The 18,613-nt window shown below is 51.0% G+C and overlaps 1 protein-coding gene across 3 annotated transcripts in view; it reads left to right on the forward strand.

Annotated features, from left to right (window-relative positions):
• The window catches only part of LOC148135307 (protein GOLM2-like), a 101,464-nt gene that overhangs the window by 14,028 nt on the left and 68,823 nt on the right, over nt 1-18,613 (forward strand). The window contains exons 1-2 of one of the 3 annotated variants that reach the window (XM_087985177.1): nt 6,708-6,807; nt 11,276-11,423. The exons of 1 other annotated variant lie outside the window; for it this stretch is intronic. The gene's annotated coding sequence lies outside the window, so the exon portion shown is untranslated. Of the gene's footprint in view, nt 1-6,707; nt 6,808-11,275; nt 11,424-18,613 lie in introns of those variants that run through there. One more of the 3 variants, XM_087985176.1, reaches the window with a different exon arrangement.

Raw genomic sequence — 18,613 nt, forward strand, 5'->3', positions numbered from 1 at the left:
CCACATCCTCATTCTCCCTCCGCCCCTCCCCCCACTTCCCGTGGGAGCGAGACCCCCATTCTTCTCCCACTCCCCGTGGGTGCGGGTCCCCCACTCCCCGTGGGAGCGAGACCCCCATTCTCCCCTCCCCCCCACACCCCGTGGGAGTGAATCCCCCATTCTTCCCCCCCCCCCACTCCCCGTGGGAGCGAGCCCCCATTATCCCCCCACTCCCCGTGGGTGCGAGTCCCCCATTCTCCCCCCCCCACTCCCCGTGGGAGTGACTCCCCCATTCTCCTCCCACTCCCCATGGGAGTGAGTCCCCCATTATCCCCCCACTCCCCGTGGGAGCGAGTCCCCCATTCTCCCCCCACTCCCCGTGGGAGTGAGTCCCCCATTTTCCCCCCACTCCCCGTGGGAGTGAGTCCCCCTTTCTCCCCCCACTCCCCGTGGGAGTGAGTCCCCCTTTCTCCCCCCACTCCCCGTGGGAGCAAGTCCCCCATTCTCCCCCCACTCCCCGTGGGAGTAAGTCCCCCATTCACCTCCCACTCCCTGTGGGAGCGAATCCCCCATTCTCTCCGTCACTCCCCTCGGGAACGAATACCCCATTCTCCCTCCACTGTCGGATGGTCAGCGCTGAGGGAGCGCCACACTGTTGGAGGGTCAGTACTGAGGGAGTGGGCATTGTCAGAGGGTCAGTGCTGAGGGAGTGGGCACTGGCAGTGGATCAATACTTAGGGATTGGGCACTATCAAAGGGTCAGTGCATAGGGAGTGGGCAATGTCATAGGGTTGACGCTGAGGGAGAGGGCACTGTAGGAGGGTCAGTGCTGAGGGAGCGCCATACCTTCAACGGGTCAGAATTGAGATAGCGCCATATTGAGGGGACACTGCATTGTCAAAGGGTCATTGCTGAGGGCCCACTGCATTATGGAAGTGTCAGTGCTGAGGGAGCAGGCGCTGTCAGAGGGTCAGCAGCAAGGGAGTGGGCACTGTTGGAAGGTCAATGCTGAGGGAGCAGGAGTGTGGGAGGGATAGCACTGAGGGAGTGGGCACTATCGGAGGGTCACTGCTGAGTGAGTGTGCACTGTGGGAGCGGGCGCTGTGGGAGGGTAAGTGCTGAGGGAGTGACCGCTCTTGGAGAGTCGCGCTGAGGAAGAGGGCACTGTGGGAGGGTCAGTGCTGAGGGAGTGGGTGCTGTCGGAGGGTCAGCACTGAGGGAGCGGGCACTGCCAAATGGTCAGCGCTGAGGCAGCGGGCACTGTCGGAAGGTCAGCGCTGAGGGAGTGGGCGCTGTCAGATGGTCAGCACTGAGGCAGCGGGCACTGTCGGATGGTCAGTGCTGAGGGAGTGGGCGCCGTCAGATGGTCAGTGCTGAGGGAGCGGGCACTGTCGGATGGTCAGCGCTGAGGGAGTGGGCGCTGTCGGATGGTTAGCGCTGAAGTAGTGGACACTGTCGGATGGTCAGCGCTGAGGCAGCGGGCACTGTCGGATGGTCAGCGCTGAGGCACTAGGCACTGTCGAAGGGTCAGTGCTGAGGGAGCGGGCACTGTCGGATGGTCAGCGCTGAGGCAGTAGGCACTGTCAGAGGGTCAGTGCTGAGGCAGCGGGCACTGTCGGATGGTCAGCGCTGAGGCAGCGGGCACTGTCGAAGGGTCAGTGCTGAGGGAGCGGGCACTGTCAGAGCATCAGTGCTGAGGGAGCGGGCACTGTCAGAGCATCAGTGCTGAGGGAGCGGGCACTGTCAGAGGGTCAATGCTGAGGGAGCGGGCACTGTCAGAGCATCAGTGCTGAGGGAGTGGATGCTGTTAGAGTGACAGCACTGAGGGAGCGGGTGCTGTCGGAGGGTTAGCGCTGAGGGAGCGGGCAGTGGAGGAACATAATGGAGCAAGAGATTAAAATCAACCTAGTCGTTCAGAGGTGAAGTTAGGAGCACTTGCACATGAAAGGGGGTGTGGATCTGTGCAACATTATTCCACACAAACCAGCTGTCGTGATGGCAGAATTGTCAAAATATCAAAATCGAATCCGATTAGACATTTGATCAGGAAGTGGTCTGAAACCACAGCAGTTGGATAGAGTTAAGGAAAAGGGGCGATGTTCTCATTGAGTCATAATCCCGAACTAAACACCTCCTACTTGCCTGCTCCTGGCCCATATCCCTCTGAACCTTTCCAGCCCCCCCCCCCCCCCCCCACTTAACCAAATGTCTATTAAATGGACCTCCATGCTCAGGTGCATCCATCGTAACCACCCTCTGTGTAAAAAATGTTGCCCCTCACCTCTTTTTAAAATCCCTCTCCTCTCACCTTAAAAATGTGCCGTCTCGTCTTGAAATCCCCCAGTCGAGGGAAAAGGCGCGTGCCATTTACCTTATCCACACCCCTCATGATCTTATAAATCAATATCAGGTCACCTCTCAACTCCCTACGCTCCAGTGAAAAAAAAGTCCCAACCTATCGTGATAACTCAAACCTTGGACTGTCTCAAAGGGATTGGAGGACCTCTTCCCCCATCCCCTACCTGATATGATGCCCGTTTTCTGGCCGTTTTATTTCTTTAGCCAGCACCTGGGTGGACAGCCAGTGGGTCCTTCTCCAGCGCCAACCATGTGGAGAGTGGCCACGCACTGGGATACCGCCCCTCGCCTCAGCTGACCACACACCCTCTCACTTGGAGCTGTATTGTCACTGTCACCGGGAGGGAGTCCTATCGGAGCTCCTAGCCCTGGTGGGCCCCCTGCCGTACAGTAGGTCAACAAATGCCAGCAAAGCCCCACGCCTGGAGGAGGTGGAGGAAACAACAAAAACGGAGTCCCTCGAGCTTTCAACAAGAGGTGTACAGCAGAAAAACAGAGCCTTCTGTCCAATAGCAACCAAATGTCCGAAATTCGTGTAGTCCCATTTGCTAGCATTCGGCCCATATCCCTCTAAATCCCTTCCTATTCACGTCCCCATCCAGATGCCTTTTAAATGTTGTCATTGTACCAGCCTCCACCACTTCCTCTGGCAGCTCATTCCACACACGCACCACCCTGTGAGTGAAAAGATTCCCCCTCAGGTCCTTTTTAAATATTTCCCCTCTCACCCTAACCCTATGCCTTCTTAATTTTGGACTCTCCTACCCTGGGAAAAAAGACCTTAGTTATTCATCCCATCCAGGCCCTTTATGATTTTATAAACTCCTATAAGGTCACCCCTCAGCCTCTGATGCTCCAGGGAAAACAGCCCCAGTCTATTCAACCTCTCCCTATAGCTTAAACCCTCCAACCCTATATCCGTGTAAATCTTTTCTGAACTCTTTCACATTTAACAACATCTTTCTTCTTCACAGGGAGAGCAGAATTAGATTAGATTCCCCACAGTGTGGAAACAGGCCCTTCGGCCCAACAAGTCCACACTGACCCTCTGAACAGTAACCCACCCAGACCTCTGACTAATACCCCTAACACTACGGGCAATTTAGAATGGCCAATTCACCTGACCTGGAGGTCTTTGGATTGTGGGAGGAAACCAGAGCACCCGGAGGAAACCCCCGCAGACACGGGGAGAGTGTGCAAACTCCACACAGACAGTCGCCTAAGGCTGGAATCGAACCTGGGTCCCTGGCGCTGTGAGGCAGCAGTGCTAAATACTGAGCCACCATGCTGCCCTGCAACACAGTATTCCAAAAGTGGCCTAACCAATGTCCTCTACAGCCACAACGTGACCTCCCAACTGCTATACTCAACGCACTGACCAATACAGGCAAGCATACCAAATGCCATCTTCACTATCCTGTCTACCTGCGACTCCACTTTCATGGAACTAGGAACTTGTCCTGTTTGTTCAGCAACACCCCCCACTGTAGAAGTGATTTGCCTTTCCAAAATGCATGTTTATCTAAATTAAACTGCATCTGCCACTCCTCAGCCCATCTGATCAAGGTCCCATTGTACGCTGAGATAACCTTCTTCAGTGTCCACTAGCGCACCAAATATTGTCATTACGGCCATCTGCAAACTCACTAACTATTCTTCCTACGTTCACATCCAAATCATTGAGACAAAGTGTGCTTCTCGAAGCAGTGGACGAGAATACTTTAACCCAGTTTAGCACTGGGAGGCTTTGACAATGTGTTAAGGTGGCTCTATTCCTGTCAAGTGATCTCAGGCAGTCAAAAATAAAGGTCAAGCAGGAAACTGGCCCACAGCTGTCACAACACATTGACGCCCGCAAACACAAATAGATTGTGTCGATGTTCCCCCAAGGCCATAATCTTTATTTTCTGCTGTCAACTGCCTGCAGTATACCTCGCCCTCAGAAATGTTCAGAAGCACCTTGGCCCTTTGACCCTGGAAGCCATCTTGGCAGGGAGTCTCTCCCGCCATTTTTGATTTGAGCTACAGGGAGAGGCTGACTAGGCCGGGGCTGTTTTCCCCTATAGCGTCGGAGGCTGAGGAGTGACCTTATAGAGGTTTATAAAATCATGAGGCAAATGGATAGGGCGAATAGACAAAGTCTCTTCCCTGGGGTGAGGGAGTCCAGAACTAGAGGGGCATAGGTTTAGGGTAGAGGGGAGAGATATAAAAGAGAACTAAGGGGCAACTTTTTCCACTCAGAGGGTAGTGTGTGTATGGAATGGGCTGCCAGAGGATGTGGTGGAGGCTGGTACCATTGTAACATTTAAAAGGCATCTGGATGGGTGTATGAATAGGAAGGGTTTAGAGGGATATGGGCCGCGTGCTGGCAGGTGGGACTAGATGGGTTGGGATATCTGGTCGGCATGGACGGGTTGGACCGAAGGGTCTGTTTCCGTGCTCTACATCTCTGACTCCATGACTCCACGAAGTCTTGCTTAAGACAGCAAGTGGAGCGCAACATGGGCAGCTTTGGTCTCCTTATGTCAAGGAAGGTATTATTACCAGAGAGGAAGCTTCCTTTTAAAATTCACTCCTGGGGATGTGGACCCTGCACTTATTGCCTGTCCCTAGTTGCTCCTGTCAGAGGTTGATCTCCATTCTTGAACAGCTGCAGCCCATGTGTTGTATGTTAAGGGGAGGGAGTTCCAGGATTTTGACCCAGTCCCTGATCCCTTGTTGTCCTTGTCCTGGGAGTGTTTGATGAGGGGCACAGTGTAGAGGGAGCTGAAGAAGGGTCTGTGCCCGAAACGTCGAATCTCCTGTTCCCTGGATGCTGCCTGACCTGCTGTGCTGTTCCAGCAATAAAGTTTCAACTTTGATCTCCAGCATCTGCAGACCTCACTTTCTCCCCGTAGAGGGAGCTGTGTCTAATCCCATGCTGACGCCATCCGGGGAGTATATGATGCAGGGACCATGTAGAGAAAGCTTTACGCCACATCTAATCCCGTGCTGCCCCTGTCCTGGGGTGGGGGGACAGTGTAGAGAGAACTTTAGTCTGTATCTAACCCCATGCGGTCCCTGTCCTGGGGTAGGAGGACAGTGTAGAGGGAGCTTTACTCTGTATCGAACCCCGTGCTGTCCTTGTTATGGTGTAGGGGGACAGTGTAGAGGGAGCTTTACTCTGTATCTAACCTCATGCTGTCCCTGTCCTGGGTGTGATTGATGGGGGAACCATGTAGCAGGAGTTTTTCTCTATTGAACCCCATGCTATTCCTGAGCTGGGAGTGTTCGATGGGGGGACAGGGTAGAGAGAGCAAAGCTCTGTATCTAACCCCGTGCTGTCCATGTCCTTGGATGGGGGGACAGTGTAGAGGGAGCTTTACTCTGTATCTAACCCCGTGCTGTCCCTGTCCTGGGATGGGGCGGTCAGTGTAGAGGGAGCTTTACTCTGTATCTAACCCCGTGCTGTCCCTGTCCTGGGATGGGGGGAAAGTGTAGAGGGAGCTTTATTCTGTATCTAACCCCGTGGCCTCCCTGTTCTGTGTTGTGGGGACAGTGTAGAGGGAGCTTTACTCTGTATCTAACCCCATGGCCTCCCTGTCATGGGATGGGAAGACAGGTGGGGAGGGGTGGGAACAGTGTAGAGGTAGCCATACTCTGTATCTAACCCCGTGCTGTCCCTGTCCCTGGGATGGGGTGGGACAATGTAGAGGGAGCTTTACTCTGTATCTAACCCCATGCTGTCCCTGTCCCTGGGATGGGGTGGGACAGTGTAGAGGAAGCTTTACTCTATATCTAACTCCGTAGAGGGAGCTTTACTGTGTATCTAACCCTGTGCTGTCCCTGTCCTGGGAGTGTGTGATGGGGGGACTGTGTAGAGGGAGCTTTACTGTGTATCAAACCCCGTGCTGTCCCTGTCCTGGGATGGGGGGACAGTGTAGAGGGAGCTTTACTCTGTATCTAACCCTGTGCTGTCCCTCTCCTGGGAGTGTTTGATGGGGGGACAGTGTAGAGGGAGCTTTACTGTGTATCTGACTCCGTGGCTGGGGGTTGGGGGCAGGGGAACAGTGTAGTGGAGGCTTGACTCTGTATCGAACCCCGCGCTGTCCCTGAGCTGGGAATGCTCCTCGCCCAATACAGCCCAGGCATCACAGAAGAAAAGGCTGGAATGTTGCGGGGGAGGGCTAGGGGAGGGAAACAATGAGGAGCTGACACAATTGTCTAAATAAAGGAATCATAAATCTGCCGCTCATTGTCCAGTTTCAGTTTTCTGGCAAGCTGGAGGTTCACCAATGATAAGGTCACGCATTTCTGAGGATTAGAACAACAGATTACAGCAGACAAAAGGAACAGGCTATTTACGGGGCCCGCAGTTCCATAAAAGGCTGTCTCAGTGGCTGTGTCCTCCTCCCCCTCCCCACAGACTGGCGACGGTGACTGAATGACATAGGAACCCACTGGCTGGCAGGCCAACGGGCTTAGGAACAGGTGGGTGGCAGCGGGCATGGGGTGCCTTGTTTTCACATAGAGAGAGAGAGAGAGAGACAGAGAGACAGCACAGTGACGAAGCGAGGCTGGAAGAGAGGTCAGGAATAGAAAGGGAAACAGAAATCGCCCGACAGCTCTGTGGAGAGTTAACGTTTCGGGAATAGACAGACGCCGGGAGAACCGTGTTGGAGACTGAGAGGGAGCAGGGGAGGGGCAAGCAGTCAATTCATGGAGCCGTACTGCACGGAAAGAGACCCTTCGGCCCAACCCGTCCGTACTGACCTGATATCCTACATTAATCCAGCCCCATTCGCCAGCACTTGGCCCATATCCTTCCAAACCCTTCTCATTCATGTCCCCATCCAGATGCATTTTAAATGTTGTCATTGTACTGCTGTCACTAACGTTTGTGGGCAGCATGGCAGCCCAGTGGTTAGCACCACTGCCTCACAGCACCAGGGAACCCGGGTACGATTCCCCCCTCGGGCGACTGTCTGTGTGGAGTTGGCACGTTCTCCCCATGTCTGCGTGGGTTTCCTCCAGGTACTCTGGTTTCCTCCCACAGTCCAAAGATGTGCAGGTTAGGGTGGATTGGCCATGCTAAATTGTCCCATAGTGCCCAGGGATGTGCAGGTTAGGGTGGATTGGCCATGGGAAATTGTCCCATAGTGCCCAGGGATGTGCAGGTTAGGGTGGATTGGCCATGCTAAATTGTCCCATAGTGCCCAGGGATGTGCAGGTTAGGGTGGATTGGCCATGCTAAATTGTCCCATGGTATCCAGGGATGTGCAGGTTAGGGTGGATTGGCCACGCTAAATTGTCCCATGGTATCCAGGGATGTGCAGGTTAGGGTGGATTGGCCATGCTAAATTGTCCCATGGTATCCAGGGATGTGCAGGTTAGGGTGGATTGGCCACGCTAAATTGTCCCATGGTATCCAGGGATGTGCAGGTTAGGGTGGATTGGCCATGCTAAATTGTCCCATGGTATCCAGGGATGTGCAGGTTAGGGTGGATTGGCCATGCTAAATTGTCCCATGGTATCCAGGGATGTGCAGGTTAGGGTGGATTGGCCCACCCCTCTCCGCCTTCCACAAAGACCGTTCCCTCCGTGACTACCTGGTCAGGTCCACGCCCCCCTACGACCCACCCTCCCATCCTGGCACTTTCCCCTGCCACCGGAGGAACTGTAAAACCTGCGCTCACACCTCCTCCCTCACCTCTATCCAAGGCCCCAAAGGAGCTTTCCACATCCATCAAAGTTTTACCTGCACATCCACTAATATCATCTATTGTATCCGTTGCTCCCGATGTGGTCTCCTCTACATTGGGGAGACTGGGCGCCTCCTAGCAGAGCGCTTTAGGGAACTTCTCCGAGACACCCGCACCAATCAACCAAATCGCCCAGTGGCTCAACATTTCAACTCCCCCTCCCACTCTGCCGAGGATATGGAGGTGCTGGGCCTCCTCCACCGCCGCTCCCTCACCACCAGACGCCTGGAGGAAGAACGCCTCATCTTCCGCCTCGGAACACTTCAACCCCAGGGCATCAATGTGGATTTCAACAGTTTCCTCATTTCCCCTTCCCCCACCTCATCCTAGCTTCTAACCTCCAGCAACTCGATCCCCTGACCTGTCCGGACTTGTCCGACCTGCCCAGCTCCTTTTCCACCTATCCACTCCACCCTCTCCTCCCTGACCTATCACCTTCATCTCCTTCCCCACTGACCTATTGTACTCTATGCCACTCTCTCCCCACCCCCACCCTCCTCTAGCTTATCTCTCCACGCTTCAGGCTCTCTGCCTTTATTCCTGATGAAGGGCTTTTGCCCGAAACGTCGATTTTGCCTGTCCTCGGATGCTGCCTGAATTGCTGTGCTCTTCCAGCACCACTGATCCAGAAGAAGGTTTCCAGCATCTGCAGTCATTGTTTTTACCATGCTAAATTGTCCCATGGTATCCAGGGATGTGCAGGTTAGGGTGGATTGGCCATGCTAAATTGTCCCATTGTGTCCAGGGATGTGCAGGTTAGGGTGGATTGGCCATGCTAAATTGTCCCATTGTGTCCAGGGATGTGCAGGTTAGGGTGGATTGGCCATGCTAAATTGTCCCATGGTATCCAGGGATGTGCAGGTTAGGGTGGATTGGCCATGCTAAATTGTCGAGGAGAAAGTGAGGACTGCAGATGCTGGGGATCAGAGCTGAAAATGTGTTGCTGGAAAAGCGCAGCAGGTCAGGCAGGATCCAAGGAGCAGATGATTCCTGAAGAAGGGCTCATGCCCGAAACATCGATTCTCCTGCTCCTTGGATGCTGCCTGACCTGCTGCGCTTTTCCAGCAACACATTTTCAGCTCATGCTAAATTGTCCCATATTATCCAGGGATGTGCAGGTTAGGGTGGATTGACCACGCTAAATTGCCTGTAGTGTTCAGGGATGTGCAGGTTAGGATGGATTGGCCATGCTAAATTGCCTGTAGTGTTCAGGGATGTACAGGTTAGGGTGGATTGGCCATGCTAAATTGCCTGTAGTGTTCAGGGATGTGCAGGTTAGGATGGATTGGCCATGTGAAATTGCCTGTAGTGTTCAGGGATGTGCAGGTTAGGATGGATTGGCCATGCTAAATTGCCTGTAGTGTTCAGGGATGTGCAGGTTAGGTGCATTAGTCATGGATATAGGATAATAGGGGAGGGGAATGAGATAATAGGGGCGGGGAAATGAGTCTGGGTGGGTTACTTTTCGGAGAGTCGGTGTGGATCTGTTGAGCCGAAGGGCCTGCTTGGATTCTATGGATTCTAATTTTCCCTGCCTCCACCTCTGGCAGCTCATTCCTTACACGCACCTCATTCCTTACACGCACCACCCTTTGGTCCCTATCTAGTCTCATCTCAAGCCAATACCTTCTAGTTTTGGACTTCCTTCCCCTGGAGAAAAAGACCTTGTCTATTTATCCTATCCACGCCCCTCATCCAAACCTCTATAAGGTCACCCCTCAGCCTCTGACTCTCCAGGGAAAACAGCCCCAGCCTGTTCAGCCTCTCCCTACAGCTCAAACCCTCCAATCCTGGCAACATCCTTGTAAATCTTTTCTGAATCCTTTCAAGTTTCACAACATCCTTCCAAAAGGAAGGACACCAGAATTGAATGCCGTATTCCAAAAGTGGCCTCACCAATATTCTGCAACATGACCTCCCAACTCCTATACTCAATGCACTGACCAATAAAGGAAAGCATATTAATCGCCTTCTTCGCTACCCTTATTACTTGCCACAACACTTTCAAGAAACTATGAACCTCTCCCAGGTCTCTTTGTTCAGCAACATTCCCCAGGACCTTACCATTAAGTGTCTAAGTCCTGCCCTGATTTGCCTTTCCAAAATGCAGTACCTCACAGTTATCTAAATTAAACTTCATCTGCCACTCCTCAGGCCCACTGGCCCAAGTAATGGGAGTACTAGATAGAGAGTGTACAAAAATGAGGCAAAAAGAGATAGAGAGCATCTTAAGAGAACAACACTGTCCCCATCAGGCACTCCCAGGACAGGAACACAGAGCAAAGCCCCCTCAACTGTTTCAAAACAGTAAATAAAAGCTGCCTCAACTTTGTTAAACTCTGTCCCCATCAGTCTCCTTATGCCAGGGAGCGCAGGGGGCCAAAAATAAGAATAAACTCAAGCAAAATCAAATAAATAAATGAACAAATTAATACCCTCTGCTCCGTCCCCGTAGAGCATAGAACAGTACGGGGCAGAACAGGCCCTTCGGCCCTTAATGTTGCGCCGATCTGTGAACTATTCTCAGCTCGTCCCCCTACACTATCCCAAAATCATCCAAGGATTATTTAAATCTCCCTAATGTGGCTGAGTTGACTACATTGGCAGGTAGGGCATTCCACGCTCTTACCACTCTCTGAGTAAACAACCTGCCTCTGACATCTGTCTTAAATCTATTACCCCTCAATTTGTAGTTATGCCCCCTCGTACAAGCTGACGTCATCATCCTAGGAAAAAAGACTTTCACTGTCTACCCTATCTAATCCCCTGATCATCTCGCATTGAACACTCCCAGGGCAGACACTCCCCAAACCACCACCACCCCTCCCCCCCCCCCCCAACTGAGCTGAGTTTTTCACTCGACGCTATTTCTGCAATTTCTCTTCCTTTCCCTTCCCTTCCCACTTTTCCTGAAATCTCCTGTTGAATCTTGCTACCCCCTCTCTCCCAGGTCACAGCACTGTGTCCAAAGAAAACCGAATTCCCGTCTGCGCTCAGGGACATTCACGGAATATTCTAAAACCTGGTCACAGGAACACCTCCCGGTATAAACTCCTGCTCATGTCACAGCTACAGGAAAACATCATAGTTAGCAAGTACAGAGCGTAGCTGTCATTGCCATCTGTTTTTGATATCACTTCCTTGCAAGAACGCTTCCAGCTTTTCGAGACGTCTACATTAAACGTTTTGCAAATCAGTTTCAGGTTCAAAGGCAAGGCAGCCAGTGCAATTGTTCAGCTGTCATTAAATCATCGTGTTTATTGGCATGTCTCCTGTCTGCATCAATATCCTGCAACCACCAAGAGCAGTATAACAGACAACATCTTCAGTCACTAACGTTCAGTGGTAAGTAACATGACCTTATAAGCTACGTGTAGAAGTCACCTATAGGGCTATTGCTGTAAAAGGACACATATAGAGATAAAGTGGATAGTCATTGTACTTTTGAACATATAGAAGTCAGCTAAGCGGCACGGTTAGCACCGCTGTCTCACGGCGCCAGGGACCCGGGTTCAATTCCAGCCTCGGGTGACTATCTGTGTGGAGTTTGCACATTCTCCCCGTGTCTGTGTGGGTTTCCTCCCACAACCCAAAGATGTGCAGGTTAGGGTGGATTGGCCGTGCTAAATTGCTCATAGCGTTCAAGTTGGGTGCATTAGTCAGGGGGTAAATGTAGTGTGGTAGGGGGGGAATGGGTCTGGGTGGGTTACTCTTCGGAGGGTTGGTGTGGACTGGTTGGGCCGAAGGGCCTATTTTTGCACTGTAGGGATTCTAGGATTCTATTCTAGAGAGTAATTGTGTACATTTGAACACTTAACAGTTAACTAGAGTATAAATTTGTACATATAGAAGTCAGCTGGAGGGTAATTGCTGTAAATGTATAGGTAGATATTAACTAGAGAATAATTGTGCACATTTGCAAATGGAGAGGTCAGCTGGGGCATAATTATTGTAAATTTGCATGTGTCAAGCTAATGTAGAACATAATTGCTGTAAATTTGCCCATATAGAGGTCAGCTAGAGGGTAATTGTTGTAAATTTACTTATGTAGAGGTCAGCTAGAGGGTAATTGCTGTAAATTTGCATATGTAGAGGTCGACAAGAGGGTAATTGCTGTAAATTTGCATATGCAGAGGTCAGCTAGAGGGTATTTGCTGTAAATTTGCATATGTAGAGGTCAGCGAGAGGGAAATTGCTGTAAATTTCCACATGTAGAGGTCATCCAGAGAGTAATCATGTACATTTGAACATGCAGAGTTCGACTGGAATGTAATTGCAACACATTTGCACATATACAGGTCAGCTAGAGAATAATTGCTGTAAATGGACGTGTAGGGGTCAGCTAGAGAGTAATTGTGTACATTTGAACACGTGAAGGTCATTTAGAGCATAAGTGTTGTAAACTTGCACATAAAGTGGTCAGCTGGAAGATAATTGCTGTAAATTTGAACATTTCAATGACAGCTAGAGGGTAATGGCTGTAAATGAATAAAGCCGGAGGCCACTCAAATGCTGTTAAGCATGAATTACAGTCAGTTAGATAGCAGTTGTTTCTCTAAGAGCAACTGTACAAGACAAATATATTGTTTCCTCTTTGTATTTGTTTTGAACATTGTTTTACATCTTGTGACAAAGGCGTAATCTGTCAAACACATTTGCAATCATAAATAAATTTAAATACTTTGACAACGCCGTGCTCTTAAGAGATTATTTTGTCCTTTTTTAAGTAAGAGGGGTCTTAAGATAGAGGTACAGAGCTGTCTGCTTAAAATAAAAGCCAGTAAACAGCTTGTGAGACCTGAGTTTTTTTTAAACGTTGGAACAATAGAAGCAGCCTGGCCGGGTGTGGCCAGTTTATTTTTTAGTCTTTAGACTTAGCTTTAAGCAGTTGCCGTTGGAGTCTCAAGAAGCCGCCGAGCTGAAAAGCTATATTTTTCATTCTCTTGGTTATTGCTAGATGCTGGAGTTTCTCTTTACAACTGGATTCCCTGATTTTTTCTGAATTTGTCCTTTTTGCTAAGGGGTGACACTACAGTTATGGAACAGTTAACGAGTAATAGTTCCTGTATCGACTATTCTGTTAAGTTTTCCAATAGAGTTAAGTTATTCTGAGTTATTCTTTGTTGTATTTTAACTATCCATCAACTACCTCAAAATCATGAGGTGCATGGATAGGATAAACAGACAAGGCCTTTTCCCTGGGGTGGGGAAGTCCAGAACTGGAGGGCATATGTTTAGGGGGAGAGGGGAAAGATATAAAACGGACCTAAGGGGCAACTTTTTCACACAGAGGGTATGGAATGAGCTGCCAGAGGGCTTATACCTGAAATGTTGACTCTCCTGCTCCTCGGATGCTACCTGACCTGCTGTGCTTTTCCAGCACCCCACTCTCGACTCTGATCTCCAATATCTGCAGTCCTCCCTTTCTCCTCCTTTGAGTTAAACAGTACAGAAGAGGGCACTTGATGTACGAGCCTGTCTCTCAATACTTCCCAACACTTGGCCTGTAGCCATTTAAAAGGCATCTGGATGGGGTTTAGAGGGAGATGGGTCCAGATGCTGGCAAATGGGACTAGATTAGGTTGGGATATCTGGTCAGCATGGACGGGTTGGGCCGAAGGGCCTGTTTCCCCGCTGTACATCTCTGACTCTAACTGGGACTAGATTAGGTTGGGATATCTGGTCAGCATGGACGAGTTGGGCCGAAGGGCCTGTTTCCGTGCTGTACATCTGTGTGACTCTATAGTGTTTAAATAAGTGGTGCTTTGCTAAATGTCGAATATTTTGGCCAATCGTATTGCATGCGGAACACAGCACCTTACGTTTGCCTTCAAAATAAGAAAAATTCAGGCTCTGGGGTACCTTCTTGAAGTATTTTCGGAGAGGGTTTGTGGTGTGGTCGGCAACAACACGGCTTTGCAGTAGGTGATGGGTTGAGTGAGCCAGACGCCGGAGGAATATGTCTGATATATAGTTGCTTGTTCAAAGTAACAACCCAATATCAAACATATCAAGCAGAGTCAAGCGGAGCAAGTGAGGACTTCGACTGGCGCGAGGTGTGGAGGAGGAAGAATCGGTCGGTCTTTTGTCTCGTCGAGCCCAAATCCACGACCCTCAACGGCAGGACCATGGAAGTTCAGAGTTCGGCACATCCTGGGAGAGGAGGCTAGAGAACACGGTTAGCTCGAATCGACCCCCCCCCCAGCACTGACGTCAGGGAGTGGAATTCACTCTGACCTTACCTCCTGTTCAATGCCCAAAATATTCCCCTTTTGAGTTACACAGAGTCGAGAGTGTGGCGCTGGAAAAGCACGGCAGGTCAGGCAGCAGCCGAGGAGCAGGAGAGTCGACATTTCGGGCATTGAAGGGCGGGCGAAGGGCTTATACCTGAAACGCCGACGCGCCTGCTCCTCGGATGCTGCCTGACCTGCCGTGCTTTTTCAGCGCCGCCCTCTCGACTCTTGGATCTCCAGCATCTGCAGTCCTCACTTTCTCCTCCTTTGAGTTAAACAGCACAGAAGGGAGGGTGCTGTTTGACGTACGAGCCAGTCTCTCAACACTTGGCCCGTAGCCTTGAATGTTGTAACATTTCAGGTGCTGGCTTTGTAAAGGTTCTGTTGAGGTTTCCCAGGCAGGGCCTTCCAGATCCTGTTGGGATGCAGAGAAAGTTTTCCTTAAATCGCTTTGAAACCTTCCACCTTAAAAATCACACCCGCTCGCTATAGACCCTTCAACTCAGTCTGCTTTCTATCCACTCTGTAGCGCCTCTTATACACCTCCCTCAGGTCCCCTCACCCCTCGGCCTTCTCCAACCTCAGCCCTATCTCGCGACAAAAACATTCTGAGGAAAGGTCGCTCGTGCCGAAAGGTTAACTCCTGATTTCTCTCTGCGGACCTGCTGAGCATTTCCAGCGATTGCTGTTTCAGTTTCTGAATTCAGTTTTGACTCAGTTTCCTTCAGACACGAACGTCTCGACTGCTCACATTCTGGCACAGCGACAGGCCATTCGGCCCATTCCGATTCTAGCCACAGAGCGACCCAAATGAGGGCCCCCTCTGCCATTGCTTCACTGTTTTCTCATCAGGCCGCAGGTGAACTGTGCTTTAATGGGTCTGACCCAGATCGAGACTGCTCCCCAGAACACCGCACCTCCCTGCATCTCAGCGCAGCGGTGACAGTTACAGAGATGATCCCACCATAAGTCCCAGATTGAACGCTTTGTCCCAGTTGTGATGTTAAAAGCCCTGGAAATCCACCCCCCTTTGTCTTGCCCTATTTAATTCCACACGCTGGCTCCCCAATCTCTCTCCCAATCCCATCACCTCCGTGAATGCAAACTGTAAACCCAACCAATCACAGAGTCATCCAGCACGGAAACAGACCCTTCGGCCCAACCAGTCCATTTCCAGAACTAGAAGGGCATAGGTTTAGGGTGAGAGGGGAAAGATATAAAAGAGACCTAAGGGGCAACGTTTTCACACAGAGGGTGATACGTGTATAGAATGAGCTGCCAGAGGAAGTGGTGGAGGCTGGTACAATTGCAACATTTAAGAGGCATTTGGATACGTATATGAATAGGAAGGGTTTGGAGGGATATGGGCCGGGTGCTGGCAGGTGGGACTAGATTGGGTTGGGATATCTGGTCGGCATGGACGGGTTGGACCGAAGGGTCTGTTTCCATGCTGTACATCTTTATGACTCTATGTCGACCATACTCCCAAACTAAACTAGTCCCACCTGCCCTACTCCTGGTCCATAACCCTCCAAACCTTTCCCATTCATGTACTCATCCAAATATCTTTTAAATGTTGTAACTACCCACATCCACCACTTCCTCAGGAAGTTCATTCCACACACGAACCACCCTCTGTGTAAACAGTTGCCCCTTTTTAAAATCTTTTAAAAAATATGCCCCTTAGTTTTGAACTCCCCCACTCTAGGGAAATGATCATTGCCCCTTCATGATTTTATAAAGCTCAACCTCCTACGCTCCAGTGAAAAAGAATTCCCAGCCTCTCCTTAGAATTCACACCTCCCATTCCCGGCAACATCCTGGTAAAACTCTTCCGAACCCTCTCCAGTTTAATAATCTCCTTCCTGTAACAGGGCGACCAGAACTGGACACAGTCCTCCAGACGAGGTCTCACCAATGTCTTGTACAACCCCAAAATCACGTCGCAACTCCTGTACTCAAAGGTCTGAGCTATGAAGGCAAGCGTGCTAAACCCCCCCCTGTGATGCAAATTATGCACCTGAACCCCTCAGTCTCTCTGTTCCATGAAGAGGAAAGGTTTGGAGGGATATGGGCCAGGAGCAGGTAGGTGGGACTAGTTTAGTTTGGGATTATGTCGACATGGACTGGTTGGACTGAAGGGTCTGTTTCTGTATAATTCTACAACTAACCATTAATGGTATAAGTCTTACCTTCGTTGCTTTGCCATATCTTGCAGTTATCCAAATTAAACTCCATCTGCTGCTCCTCAGCCCAATTGATCAAGTCTTTTTTTTTTGGAATTGTAGATACTCCTGCGCCCAATATTCACATGTTCCGTTTAACACACGGGCTGCAACAACCTTAATCTCATCGAACCCTGTATCACAGTCCCCGCTGACGCATCCTACAGGACGCCACTCACCAGCCGATTCTCCTCTGACCGACTCCCGACTCCCCCTCGGGAACGCCGCATCAAGGAGACCATGGCCGTCCAACTATACTCCCACAACCCCGAGTGCTACCCACCACCGCATCCGCCCCCCCCCGCCCACTCTGCTAGGAGCAGGACCATGTTGGCGGGGGGGGGGCGCCAGGCTGAAATGTACAAGAGAAAAGTCCAAATGACATCCTAGTTTAGTCTCGGGACGAGAGGTTGGGAAAGGGGGTGATAATGAGCGTGTTAAACAGAGCAGGGGGTGGTGGGAAAGAGTCTCCTTTAGGTGCAGAAATGGAAGGAGGAATTACAGAACCGCATGGGTTCTGAGTTATAAGGTGGGGTTGGACAAGCGAGGAGTTTTTTTCTTTAGGAGACTTGGTGGGGGAGAGGGAGGGGGGGTTGCGTGCAATCTTATAGGAGTGTATGAGGTTGTGAGAGACATGGGTAGGGCAACTCAGTCTTTTTCCCAGGTTTGCAGATTCAAGGACTAGAGGGCATCAGGTAGGAGGGGAAGGAATAAAAGGGACCCCGGGGGGAGGGAATCTTTTTTTTTCAACACAGAGGGTGGTTTGTGTATGGAACGAGCTGCTAGTGGAAATGGTTCAGGCGGGTACATTAACATTTACTTAGATTACTTAACAGTGTGGAAACAGGCCCTTCGACCCAACACGTCCACACCGACCCTCCGAAGAGCAACCTACCCAGACCCATTCTGCTACCCCTTCACCTAACACTACAGGCAATTTAGCACGGCCAATTCACCTAACCTGCACATTTTTGGACTGTGGGAGGAAACCGGAGCACCCGGAGGAAACCCACACAGACACGTGGAGAATGTGCAAACTCCACACAGACAGTCGCCTGAGGCGGGAATTAAACCCGGGTCCCTGGCGCTGTGAGGCAGCAGTGCTAACCACTGTGCCACCGTGCCACCCACTAACAGCATTAAACAGCATTGGGACAAATACATGGAGTCATAGAGACGTACAGCACAGAAACAGACCCTTCGGTCCAACCCGTCCATGCCGACCAGATATCCCAACCCAATCTCGTCCCACCTGCCAGCACCCGGCCCATATCCCTCCAAACCCTTCCTATTCATGTCCCAGTCCAGATGGACAGGAGAAAGTGAGGGCTGCAGGTGTGTCGCCTTTATTACGTGGAGAGGAAAGGTTTGGAAGGATACGGGCCAAGTGCGGGGAAGTGGGGTTAGCGTGGACGGACATTTTGGTTGGCATGGTCCAGTTTGGGCTGAAGGGCCTGTGTCCGTGCTGTAGGACTCCAAGAGTCTTGGAAAGAGGTGGGAGTGGGGGCCGTTGGATCTACCCCTGCGCAGAGTGATCTACCCAGCAACTAACACATCGCACCCCCCTGCCCCCCCCCCCCCCCACCTCCCTCCGCCCAACGCCATTGTCTGGTGATCACACACTGCCCTGTTGTTGGATTTAACCCACTCATTATAACCGCCCTCTTGTCCCGAGACTATAGCAGGAAATGTAAAAGGACTTCATTTGCACTTTTCTAGCTACCTGTCTGGTACTGAGAACCATTCCAATCGATCGTCAGCAGAGCTGCTAAAGATAAGCCTATTCCTCCCCTCGCTGGCATCCTCTCCCGGTCAGTCCTGCTGCCAGGATTCAATGCGGGAGCGCTGGCGTCTGACTTGCCTTGCTTAACCCCACTGCTTTTTTATACACCCCTATCCCAGCCCGGACTCAGACTGAAACCGCACAGGGAGATGTGCCTGTAATTAAATCTATTGATTTTCTCCCTGTCCCCTCCGCTCTCTGTATGCAATGGCCCAGTTAGAGGTTTCAGAAAATCTATCGGATCGATGGGGCAGATGCTCTCTCTGCTGAGCCTGCCTGGAGCGAGACTTGTCA

This window comes from Chiloscyllium plagiosum, unplaced genomic scaffold, assembly GCF_037043375.1.
Source record: "Chiloscyllium plagiosum isolate Xiang-an unplaced genomic scaffold, Cpla_swu_hap1 HiC_scaffold_50, whole genome shotgun sequence".
NCBI classification, from domain to species: Eukaryota; Metazoa; Chordata; class Chondrichthyes; order Orectolobiformes; family Hemiscylliidae; genus Chiloscyllium; species Chiloscyllium plagiosum.